This window comes from Mus musculus, chromosome 7, assembly GCF_000001635.26.
Source record: "Mus musculus strain C57BL/6J chromosome 7, GRCm38.p6 C57BL/6J".
Lineage (NCBI taxonomy): Eukaryota > Metazoa > Chordata > Mammalia > Rodentia > Muridae > Mus > Mus musculus.
The window spans coordinates 11,176,225-11,189,553 of record NC_000073.6 but is presented as its reverse complement, the minus strand read 5'-3'; the positions used below and the strand labels follow the sequence as shown (position 1 = coordinate 11,189,553).

The 13,329-nt window shown below is 44.4% G+C and overlaps 1 non-coding gene and 1 pseudogene across 1 annotated transcript; both read right to left on the bottom strand.

The window, feature by feature from the left end:
• Nucleotides 1-741: 741 nt before the first annotated feature.
• Gm6909 lies at nucleotides 742-8,331 on the bottom strand. Its single transcript, XR_001778039.1, has 7 exons — nucleotides 7,872-8,331; nucleotides 7,121-7,154; nucleotides 6,714-6,905; nucleotides 5,762-5,900; nucleotides 3,758-3,927; nucleotides 1,264-1,438; nucleotides 742-1,049 (listed from the first exon to the last, which is right to left on the bottom strand). It is a non-coding gene; the product is annotated as a predicted gene 6909 (transcript).
• Nucleotides 12,611-13,329, bottom strand: Gm18204 (predicted gene, 18204; annotated as a pseudogene).

Below are 13,329 nucleotides of genomic sequence, written 5' to 3'. Positions count from 1 at the left end.
GTGTAGCATGAGTCCTTATTATATGTTGGAGCATCTTCTGGGTATATGCCCAGGAGTGGTGTTATTATACTTGAAATTGTTTTAATTTGAGACAATCTCGCTAAATTGGCCGGGTTGGCCTTGAACTGAACTTCTCCTGTTTGAGCCTCCTGAATACTTAAGATTGTAGGCATGGGTGACCAGGCCTGGCTTCAGATCCATCAAATAACAATGCACACAGCCCAGGAGGGTTCCGGGCCTGGGTGAGACTGACATTCTTTCTGTATAGAATGTAGATTAGAGTGTTGTATGTCTGGAACATTTGCCCAAAATCAGGGCAAATGTAAAGCTGGTAAACTGAGTGCTCTAGAGAGGACCCCCAGTTCTACACATACATCAACTCTCCTTATGTACCAACTTCCTTTCATTTAGTGGTTATTTCATGTGTGTGTAAGCATGGGTGTGCCTCTATCCACGTGCAGAAGCACAGGGTCTGAGTTTGATCCCCAGCAACCAGGTACAAGCTGGGCATACTTTAGTGCTTCTGTGATCTTGTCACTGGGGAGCTGGACATAGGAGACTCACTGTGTTTTATTTACCAGCCAGTCAAGCCAACTTGGTGATTTCATGTTCAGTTCACAGATTTATCCTCTCAGAATATGAGATGCAGAGCACTAGAAGGAGCCACCTGATGTGGGCTTCCACCTCAATCACTCATGTAAGACAAATGTTTCAATTCAATCCACACACTAACTCACTCAAGCAAGAAGATTGATGCTAAAGTAATCAGTTTTAATTAACATCACTTCATAAAAGAGAAAACAAGCAAATCACATGCACTAACAAACAGAGCCTGGAGACCTTCCTGAAGAAATACATAGGGATAGAGATGGACAGGGCTCAGGAAGACCCCTGAACTAGCAAGGAAGCACCCTTCGAGAGTGTTCCCTGACCCAGGGGTGCTTCAGGACCTGGGCCAGGCTTAGCCACTCTGAAGGATGGTACCTAAGAAGCTTGGAGATCAAGTCCTGGACTCCTGCAGGCACTGATGAAGGAAACTTAAAATCCACCTAATGAGCCAGGGGAAGAAGAATAGAATCTAGTTATTCTCTTTGGGTAATCTACTCCCTGTGATATGAGTCTCCTCATGGCACCCTTTTTGCTATTAGCAGATAATCTTTTGTATACACTCTAGTCCCCAAAGGCCCACCCAGGACCCATCACTGTCTGGCTTCCTGATAAATGTCATGCATATGTGTGTGTGTGTGCTCATGCACGCCATACCTGGCGCATGCATCTCTGTGTCTCACTGGAGGTGTTGCTCTCAAAGGGTGGCTTCCTCACCAGCAGCTCATAGCAGAGCACCCAACTGCACCACAGATCAACCATCTCATTGTATGGTTTCTGCTCTATCGTTTCCGTGGGCAAGTAGTCCTAAGTCCCACACATTGTCTTTCTCCTAGAACAGAACACAGAAGGTTGGGCTGTGCGTAGGCTCAGAAGAAGGGAAATCACAAAAAAAAAAAAAAAAAAAAAAAAACAATGACAAAAAATGGGCAGTGGTGGCACATGCCTTTAATCCCAGCACTTGGGAGGCAGAGGCAGGCAGATTTCTGAGTTCAAGGCCAGCATGGTCTACAAAGTGAGTTTTAGGACAGCCAGAACTACACAGAGATACCCTGTCTCCAAAAAAAACAAAAAACAAAAAACAAAACAAACAAAAACCGGAAGAAGGGAAATCTTCCCTTTTCAGCTTCCAAGGAAATGGGAGACACAGGGACATCCTGAAGGGTCCACTCCTGTGCATGCCTGAGGCAAGGAGAACTGTTCATAAACAGCAACTGTTCATATGGTTCAAGATCCAGAGGGGCTATAGGAGGTGAGTCAGGGGGCAAAGCACTTGCAAGGGGAATTCCTCAGGACCTGAATTCTATCCCCCAGAACCCACATAAAGCCGGGTCCATGACTATAGTCCTAGAACTTCTATAGTGAGATGGGAGGCAGAAGAGAATCATATAAAGTCTTTAGACCAGCTAGGCAACTATGAAAGAGCAAAAAAAGACCTTATCTCAAATAAGGTGGAAGGTGAGGGACTATCTTAAAGGTGTTCTCTTACATGCCCACCCTCCTCCCAGACACAACATGGCACATGTGTGCCTGCACGCACACATGAGAATAAACACAGGTTTTCTTTTTAACATTCAGGGAAAGCAGATGGATATAGTAATAGCTCACATCTCTTAATTCTGGCATTTGGGAAGGTTGCAACAGGAAGTGCATTGTATTTGACACTAGAATGAATCCACAACCAGTCAGAAAGACCCTGGATAGATTTTGAAGCATCCATGTGGCTGCTTACAACCAAATGATGCCCTCTTCAGGCTTCCAAGAGAACAGGCATGAAAAATGGTGCACAAGTCCTAGATGCAGGCAAAACATCCATATATAGAAGATAAAAATTAAAAAACTAAACCAACTCAGAAAAAGTAAATACTATAAGGGAAGATACAGTAATCTCATGTTTTAAAACATGGTGTAGCATATCACCTGTAGCATAACAACACAGGATTGCTGTAAGTCTGAAGCCAGCCTGGTGGACTGCAGAGTCAGTGACTGAGGAAGATTCTTTTTCATACTTATTTTTTTTAATTAGGTATTTTCTTCATTTACATTTCAAATGCTATCCCAAAAGTCCCCCATACCCTTCCCCCTCCCCTCCCCACCCACTCCCACTTCTTGGCCCTGGCGTTCTCCTGTACTGAGGCATATAAAATTTGCAAGACCAAGGGGCCTCTCTTCCCAATAATGGCCGACTAGGCCATCTTCTAATACATATGCAGCTAGAGACACAAGCTCCGGAGGTACTGGTTAGTTCATATTGTTGTTCCACCTACAGGGTTGCAGACTCCTTTACCTCCTTGGGGATTTCTCTAGCTCCTACATTGGGGGCCCTGTGATGCATCCAATAGCTGACTGTGAGCATCCACTTCTGTGTTTACTAGTCCCCAGTAAAGCCTCACAAGAGACAGCTATATCAGGGTCCTTTCAGCAAAATCTTGCTGGTGTATGCAATGGTGTCAGCGTTTGGAGGCTGATTATGGGGTGGATCCGTGGGTATGGCAGTCTCTAGATGGTCTATCCTTTCGTCTGAGGAAGATTTATGATGTACATAATGATGGTGTGCATCTCAAGAGGAATCAAGGAAATGTAGCTCATCCACATGGAGAAATTCCTTCCTGGGATGGTTGCTAAGTTTACATGGAATCTTACTGGCAAAGGCAAACACTGATAAAGGCTAGGAAAGCAAAGCTCTATTTGTGGTGTGTGTGTGTGTGTGTGTGTGTGTGTGTGTGTGTACGTACATGCCTACAGATACACACTAACAAAGACAGAGGATGACATTCAGTGTCTTTATTAACTATATTCCTTTAAGGCAAGGTCTCTCATTGGACCTCACCCAGTCATTTCTGCCAGAGGATGGCCAGCTTTTAGGATCTGCCTGTCTCCATCACTCAAGGCAGGGGTTAAATTAATCCAGAGTCATGGCCAGGTATTTACAGGTTCTTTTCATTTAAAGTCAGGTTTCCTGATCACAAAGGACCTGTTCTTATCTACTGAGTTCATCACCCCACCCACCCAATTCTTTTAATTTGCAAGTGCATTTTAAAAGTGTATATTTGGAAAAGGTGCTTGTTAACCCCAAGGCCCAGTTTGTATCTGGGCCTTCCATGTGAGATAAATTCACTTGGGAAATGCCTCACTAGTGTGAGGGTCCCACCTCCATCCCATCCAACCTACCTGAGAGAGGGGGGAATGCAGAGACCACCCAAAATCTGAGATCTTCACCTCACCATTGAGGCCCAGCAGGAGATTCTCTGGCTTGATGTCCCTGTGAATCATCTTCTTCTCATGGCAGTAGGTCAGGGAATCTGACAACTCCTGTATTATCTGTGAGAACAAAAGCAGACTGGTGGGGAGAAGACTTCCACGCCTTCCCTGTGAGGTAGAACAGACATTATGAATTTTATCATTGCCATGGACTCTCATTTTTTTCTACTATAATTCTATTGTCTCTTTGTGTGTGTTCATGCAGCAATGGGGAGCATAGAGGACAATCTTTAGAGTGGTGCCTTACTGTCTATCGACCTTGTTTTTCTTGTTTTGAGGCAGGGTTTCTCTCTGTAGCTCTTACTACCCTGGAACTCTCTCTGTAGATCAGGGAGTAAAGGCCTCAGTCACCACCACTTGCCTCTTTGTTCTTTTTAAAAGAGGGCCTTCACTGTCTGGCCCAGGTCAGCCTTAAACTCATGAGATCTGTCTGTCCTTACATAGATAGCACCATGGTTATAAACTAGCCAGGTCCCCCCCCCCCAAGTCCCCCATAGACTTAGCAGAACAGGAGCCAGACACAGAAGCTGTGTTGAGTGTAACCTCCCCCAGCCTGGATCAGAGGGAAGGCTACAGGAGTCAGAGATTTTATTGTCCAGCAAAGCCAACTGATGCTGCAGGGATAGTGAGTGCTAGGGCTTTTAATAAAGTGCCATACAATTTCTAGGTACCTTTTTTTTTTCTTTTATGAGATAAGGTTGCACTATGTAACCTTATGGCTTGAAACTTGACATGTAGACCAAGCTGACCTTGAAGTCCTGAGCCTTCTGCCCCAGCCTTCAAATTTCTGGAATTACAGGCCAGCAACACTATGCCCAGCTAGCTTTCCAATATATGTTTATGGTTTCATTTTCTACTTAATAGAGTTGGACTTTTTATATACTATTTTCATTGCATTTATTTGTTTTTCTGTGCCTATATATGTGAATAAGTGCATGGATAGGTACAAGGACAACCTTCTGGGTTTTATCTCTCCTTCGACCATGTGGGTCCCAGGATGCTGGTGTTCAGCCTGGAGAGCAAGCATCCTTACCCAATGAGCTGTTTCTCCAGCCCCAGTTAGAATCTAATGCTTGATAAGAAAGACTCCAGGTGTGGTAGCCAGCACTAGGGAAGCAGAGGCAAGAGGATTTCTGTGAATTTGAGGCCAGCCTGTCTCTATATATTATTCCAGGTCAGACACGAAGTGAAAGAACCTGTCTCTAAAAAAAAAAAAAAAAAAAAAAAATCTATCAATAATAATATTCTATGGCTACACTGGGATCAACCCAAAGCCATAAACTCACTAGAGAAGAACTAGACCAACAAGTTACATCTAAGCACACCTAAAAACCAAAACATACAAACAAACAAACAAACAAAAAACCCTCATGTAAACAAACAGTCCAAAGCTGGGGGGCCTGTCTTCGTAGGAGTTACAAGGCTGCAATGTCAAGGTTAACCTGGTCTATACACGAGTTCCATGTCATTCTGAGCTGTTTAGAAAAGACTCTGCCTCAGGAAAGGAAATACAGCACCCTGAGCCAGGCATCATCCTAGAGATTTCAGGGAAGCCTGGCCTAGCCTGGGCTATCTAGCAAGATTTCCTGCAACTCAGAACAAAAGGAGCTGAAGGCTAACAAGATGTCTCAGTGGGTAAGAGAGCTTGCTGTACACGCCTGTTGACCTGAGTTTCATCCCTGGAAGCCACATAAAGCTGAAAGGAGAAAACAGACTCTTCCCAAGTTGTCTCATGACTTCTATATATGCCCACTACGGCCTGTATGCTCCCCCATCCCACATCCCACACTACTACACAAAAGAGTAAGTTAAAAAGAGTTGGGAAGGGATATTGGCAGCTACAATCAGTCACTGTCATCACTGCATGCATCCTTGGTCCCAGAACTCCCCTCACCATGGCTGTACGATGCTAGTCCAACTTCTGATGTCTCTGAAGCTCCTTATAGAGCTCTCCTCCTGGAGCATACTCCAGAATTAAGTATATCGGAATGTCATCATAGAAGTACTTGTACAGGCGAAGGATGTTTGGGTGTCTGGAGGAGGAAGGAAGAGTCAAGGCAGGCAAGATAGCACAGCAAACAGAGACATTTGTTGCCAAGTGTGCTAACCCGAGTACCACTCCCAGAATCTGCATGTGGAAGAGAGGAAATAATTCCTGCAAGTTGTCCTCCACGTGTGTCCTGTGACTCATATGTAGCCTATGTGACATTACTCAATGTAACTTAAAATAAATAAATAAATAAATAAATAAATAAATAAATTGATGAGTAGTGCAAGACTTTAATCTCAGCACTCCAAAGGCAGATGCAGCCAAATCTGGGAGTTCAAGAGCAGCCTGCTAGATCTATAGAGCAAATTCCAAGACAGCCATGGCTACACAGAGAAACCCTGTCTCCAAATAACCAAAACCAAAACTAAAATAAACAAACAAATAAGTAGGTATAAGATAAAACCAATAACTTTAGGGTAGAGTTTCACTGTGTAACTCTGGTTGACCTGGAATTCACTGAGAACCATCAGGCTGGCCTCACACCCAGTGATCCACATGCCTCTGCTTCTCAGGGGCTCCGGACAAAGGAATACCTCTTTAAAAAAGATGTACATCACCTGAGGAGCAACACTGGGGGTTGACCTCTGACCTGCAGATGTGTGTACACTTGAAACTGGTGTTTCCAATGCCAGGAGAGAATTGTCCTAACTGGAATGAGTTACAGAGAAAAGTCTTCAGGTGGAAAACAAAATGCTTATTTGGGAGTCATGAAGACTGACTTCAGAGGTCAAGGGCAGCAAGAGGGAAGCAGGCGCTGGAGAAGTCCAGCTCTGAGTTCCACATAGGTCAGGCTTACTGTAGGTGTGCCTGGATCTCCACTTCCCTGCGAAGTTGGTGCTCCAATCCCTCCTTGTCTATCTCAGACTTGAAGAGGACCTTCAGGGCCACGATGAAATGATTTTCTTTGAGCCCAGCCAAGTACACACGCCCAAATTTCCCCCTGCCCAGAGGACGCCCGATTTCAAAGTCATTGATCGTGAAATGCTTCCTGAATAGATGGAAGAGATGGCCTCATCTCAGAGACTGGGAAGAGTTAGGGGTCCCCAACCGCTCCCCTTCCTCATTCACTGAGCTCAACCTCAGCTGTGGTCTTCCATAGGGAAAATAACATTTTAGATCCATGAGCCAATGCTCCTCTTGCCCTGCTTACTAGTCACCTGAGTCACATTTTCTTTCTTCTGGAAACTTTGGCAAAGCACTCACCTGGTTGAGGTGCTGGGCTCCATCTGGCCAGTAGCTAAGGAAAGAGAGAGGAAAAACGGGTCTGGTGTTGCTCAATAGCAACCCTAGTCTGTGGGAGGTAGACAAGGAGGCAGGAGTTCAAAGTCACCCTCCACTCCACAGCAACTTTGAGGCCCACTTAGTACACAAGAGAATCACCCTATCAGAGACTGGGGGAGGGTGGCAGGGGTAAGGGTATAGGAGAGGGGAAGGGGCATCAAGAATTTTGTAGGGGAGGGCATGGAAGGGAAAGGAAAAGGGGAGGAGAAAAAGAAGGACTGCAGGAGAAGGAGAGGTGGAGAGTGACCTCAGGAAAGGAGGGGGCAGTGGAAAGAGAGGGAGGAGAGGGTGAAAGGAGAGGGAGAGAACAGGAGGGAGTGAGGGAAAGGGAGGGTGAGGCAGAGAGAGAAGGCTGAAGTCTTACTGCCAATGCACACACACACTTACCGCACCCCTGGCTGCAGATCCCAGTGACCTCTAACTGTCCCCATCCTGCTGCCTCATCCTCCTGCTTGCAGGGAATTTTCACATGGGTGCCACCACTTTGGAGTCGATCCCGGTTCTCCTACCTCTTACTTGTGTGTGAAGCCCAGCCCGAAGGAGGTGACTCTTCCCTGAACTCTAAAGGCATGAGGGCAAGTTGAAGTCCTGCTAGTTGCTTGGATCCTGGAAAAGGGCACTCGGGTAATGCTCCGACTCCAGCCTACCCAACCGCCCGGAATGTCTCACCCACCCAGGGACACATAGGACACACACACTGGTAATCCACTAGCACTGCCACACTCAAGAGGTTTCCAGATTGCACTTTGGCAGAGTCTAGTAGATCCCAGCTGATAACCATTAGTTATCTTTCTGAAGTCATAAGCATGCCCAATAGGTGCGCCAGAGAAGCCAGGCTGCTTGCCCTATAGGATGGTGTGGGCGGGTCCAGAAGGTGCCTAAAATCACTGGCAAGGAAAGTATCATTTGCTGAGGTCAGCAGGAGGGTTACTAAGTGTTTGTGTAGGTACAGAGGACCATCAATCAACCTCGAGGACCCCATAGTAAGAAACAGTAAATATATGTCTCCTCTGTCAATTACGATGAAATTTATTATTTATTAGAATAGGGAACTAAAATCTTTACAAATCCTGCACATGTCTTTAATCCCAGCACTCAGGCGGCACGGAGCATCTCTGAGTTTAAGGCCAGCCTGATGTAAAAGAGCAAGTTCCAGGACAGCCAAAGCTAGAAAGAAATCCTGTCTTGAAAAACAAAGTATTGGGGGCTGAAAATTCAAAACAACCCAAGCAAAGCAAGATACAAAGCAAAATATTGAAGTAGGCAGCAGAAACTGACCAGTAGGGAATAGCAACACAGACTTGGGAGCTGACTGCTTCTTGGGATGTCCATCCACAAGTAGATGCCAAAAGTCTATTGTACTCAGGCTGCTACTGATCAGGCCACAGAACTTGGGAGCTGAAAAGCGACTCCAAGCCAGAATATCACAGAAAAAATTTAAGCCTGAAACAATCAACATCTATGCCAAGTTACAGTTACATATTCCCACCTATCAGGATTTGCCATATCCAGCATGACATACATTGTTTCTGCCTCTGGGACAGGATTAGCTGCCATGGGCCTCCACAAGTGTCAGTAATGCTTGTTTGTATAAAACTGTACACATTTTTTCATTCCTATTTCGAGGAATGTCCTCCACTTAACGTTAATGACTCCATGATAATCAAAGACAACATGAGTCCAGGAGGGGAGGAGAAGGTGTAGCTAATGTCTCAGCAAAATGGCAAACTCGTCTGAAGGTGGGCAACTGTCTGTCCTGCAGAATGTGTCCCCACCTGCAGGTCTGTTCCCACCCTGTGGTCTGAGAAATGTTAGCCTCTCCCTTCCAAGAGGAGCAAGTGTTCCAAGACCTTCCCAAAGTTCCTGACCTTTCAGTACCCAGGGAGGTCTTTAGGAACTTAAACTTTATTTGACCCCTATTCAAAATGGAAGCTCTCTTCAAAAAGCTTCAATTTGGTTCCTTCTTACAAAACAAATGTTTAAACCCTCCAACTAATTTGTTAGACTTTTTTTGCAAATGTCCTTTTTTGTTTGTCATCCCTTGCCCTCTGCCACCTCCCCACCCCAAGGGGTTCCTTTTTTAGTGCTGGGTATTTTGATAATCCTTATGTTGAGCAGGCCTGCCTGGAATTCAAACAGATCTGTCTGCCTCTGGCTCCAGACAGCTGGGATCAAAAGCCTGTGTTCCCACAAAACAAGGCCAATCAAGTATTATAAGCCTCCCTATGCAGTAAAGTTTTTGTTTCCACAAAGGCTCACTACTTTCTTTTTTTGTTTTGTTTTGTTTGGGGGTGTTTTGTTTTGTTTTTGATTTTTGAGACAGGGTTTCTCTGTGTAGTCCTGTGTAGTTCTGAAACTCACTCTGTTCAAGCCCTGTCTGGCCTAGAACTCAGAAATCTGCCTTCTCTGCCTCTCAAGTGCAGGGATTAAAGGCAGGAGCCACCAGTGCCCAGCTGGCTCACTGCTTTTAAAGGAAATTGATTGCCTGGAGCAGTGACCCTTTCCTGTTCTTTTCAGACTAGGCAATGTGAGTAAAATAGTAAAGACCAACTCCAGCTAAGGGAAAAAAACAAACCACCACCTGAAAAACAAGCAAACACACTGGTCTCCCATTGTATTCCCTTTGCATAGTCCTGAACTCACAGAGACACACTCCTCCCCTCCCCGCTGCACTCCCAATATGCAAACACCTCTGCCTCACAGGATCTGGGATTAAAGGCATGCCCTACAGCCAGCCAGCTAAGAGATATATTTTAAGAGTAGTCACTATGCTAAAAACAAAAATCTATAGCCTTCCAGTTTTAGTTTTTATTGCTTGAGGTTTGATTTTTCTTTAGTTGTTGTTTGTTTTTTGAGATGCTGTCTCACTGTAGCCTAGGTTGGTCTGGAATTCACTATGAAGCCCATGTCTTGTCATGTACCCAATGGACACCCTGGGCTGTGCAAACTACACTGGCCTCAAGCAGTACATCTTTGTGGGAGAGTTTTACATAATGTGCATTCAAATACTGATTTCTGTGCAAGGACACCTAATTGATATTGGATGTTGGCAGTGTCATAATTGTGAAGCATCTCCTGTCTCAGTGTTGTGTAAAAATTGTTCTCCATCACCTCTGATTGGCTAAATGTGGAGAACTTTTGAGGTTGCTTCTAGGAAGGTCAACCTGATAAATCCCTAGACACAGTGACAATGGGACTTTGTTTATTGCCTGTTTGATTACTTTGATTATTGTCTGGTTTGTTCATTATTTAAGCTTTGTTTTTTTTCCTTAACATTTTGTTTATGCCTTAGGACTGGCCATATACTTTGTATGTACCTAGAGTAGTATAAAAGCAGACTGGAAAAAAATAAACAGGCCTCCAGCTTCAGAACTGGCTGGGGTCATGTTACAGTGTAGTCCAATTGTCTTTTTCTTATCAATCCTTGCTCCCTTCCTGAAGAACCCATTGACTGACTGAGCTGGCTTGGTCAGTTAATAAAGATCTAAATAGCCAATAGCTGGGCAGGAGAGATAAAATAGGATTTTCCATCCCAGTGAGTGGGTTAAAGGTGGAGATAGAGATCAAGAAGGGAGTCATGAGGGAGTTTTCATGAGGAGATGATGGAGCATGAGGAGCCAGGGAAAGACTAAGATGGCAGGTAACAAGACATGGGACTGGAAAATAGGCCAGGCCATCATAGTCAGGTCAGAATAGAAGAATTTCTGTCCAGCTGTAATTCTTGAAGCTTCTGTATAAATATAATCTCTGTGTCATGATGTGGGAGTACACACAAGAAAGACCATAGTTAAACTTTTACATGACACAGTCCTCCTGCCTCAGCCACTTGTAGGCACACCCCACTACACTTGGTGGTTTCTTTTTTTACTTCTTTTTCTCTGGAGAAAGAATCTCACTATATAGCCCTAGCTGAACTCATAGACGCACCTGTTTCTGTTCCTGAGTGTTAGTAAAGGCTTGTACCACCATGCCCAGACTTACATTTGTTTTCTTTTAGTAAATATTGTGTGTTCGTGCATGTGTGTGAATGTTTTGCCTGCATGCTTGTATGTACACTCCCTGCACACCAAGAGCCCAAAGAAATCAGTTGCAAATGGAGTTATGGATGGCTGTAGGCCACCATGTAGATGCTGGCAACCAGACCCAGTACTCTGCAAGAGCAATCACTGCTCTTTATACTGTGCTACCTCAGCTAAATGGTTATATAGACAACTCTAGTCTTGTCTCAGAAAGGAGAAAAAAAAAGAAAGAAAGAAAATGATTTGTAGTAGAACCATATAGCTACTCCTGGCAGAGCCATTATTCTCTACTTTAATAGGCTTGGAAAATATTAATTTATTTTTTTTAAAATTGTATCTCTGTGTGTCTGTGCATACAGAAAAATGCCTGTGGCAGTTTGTGGTTAGAAGAGGGTATAGGATCCCATGAAGCTAGAATTACAGGCAATTGTTAACTGCTCGGCATGGGTGCAGGTAACTGAATTCAGGTCTTCTTGAAGAAGTTATGCTCTGGACCACTGAGTTATCCCCATCAGAGTTTACCACCCCCACTGACTCTGAATTCTAATCTGAGGTGCCTGCTAAAGAAGGAATCCACCACCCAGCTCTACTATATTTGTTTTTTAACCTGAAAAAATTTTGAAACAGCTGAAAACACGAGCTTCATTATTTTCACCCTACAAAGACAGGCAAAATTTTCAGCTGTATATTGTGAAGAAAGGTGTATATTTATATGATTAAAGAGTTGGAGAAATGGCTCAGCAGTTAAGAGAGTTTACACACACACACACACACACACACACAGAGAGAGAGAGGGAGAGAGAGAGAGAGAGAGAGAGAGAGAGAGAGACTGAGAGACACTGAGTGACTGAGAGAGTTAGAGAGAGACAGAGAAAGGTATATCTTGATAAAGGAAAACAAAAAGGCTTTTGGAATTTAAAGAATACAGATACTTAGGAAAAATGTGGATCCTTATTGCCTAACATATGAAGTATTTCATGGCTCAAGTGTCCCTCGTTCATCACAAAGGTTATTGGTCTCAAGAATAATATCTTAGGACACAAAAATATGCAATTCATGTTTACAGGATTGGTCTCAGCTCACTCCCCAACACCATGTGAATACACAAGGCACAAGAAAGGGCCAAAGGCTTTGACCACTAAAACACCCACCTCACTCCAATAAGCTGAGGAGTCGATATCACAGTGCCATAGGTTTGTCTGGGAGGTCTGAAGACATCTGTGATTTTATTTTTGTCTGCATCTGCTTTGTAAAACAATCCCTGAGATAACATGACGTTGTAAATTTGAGAGAGATGTGGCTGAAATTTTCCTGTATGAATTTAAAACAAGATACCACCCCTACCACAACCCACCCCAAACCATGGAGTTCTTCCTGGGTGAATTTTCAGAGGGGAAATAAGGCTGGGTCTGCTGCTGTTGTTGCTCTTCAGATGACAGGGTGTTCTGTAATAGGAAGGGGTTTGCTTGTTTGTTTGTTTGTTTTATAATCAAGACACTTGTGCAGCTTCCCTTTGGTGTAGATGATCAGATCCTGAAGAAGACGTTTCTTGTGACAAAAGATCGTTCGTTCCCCAGAAGGAGTTCACCGAGGATAACTGAGAGCTGTGTGGCTGTGAATGGTCTTCCCTTCTCTGCCACACTGGTAGGGCCTCTGTCACTGCAGCTTTTGATGCTGATTGAGGGCTGAGCTGAGACTCATGACCTTCCCAAGTTCAGTGCACTTACACGGCTTCTCCCCAGTGTGGATGATGGCATGGTCTTCCCACACTTAATACTTCAAATGTGTTCCCCACTATGAACTCCCTGGTGCCTCGTAAGACCTGACAGGCACGGAAAGGCCTTCCCACACGCCACACACTCATAGGGCTTCTCTCCAGTGTGGATTCTGAAGTGCTGGATGAGATCTTTCTGACTGGTGAAGGCTTTCCCACACCCTTTGCATTCAAAGGGTGTATTAGTCAGGGTTCTCTAGAGTCACAGAACTTATGAATAGTCTCTAAATAGTAAAGGAATTTATTGATGACTTACAGTCGGCAGCCCAATTCCCAACAATTGTTCAGTCGCAGCTGTGAATGGAAGTCCAAGGATCTAGCAGTTGCTCAGTCTCACG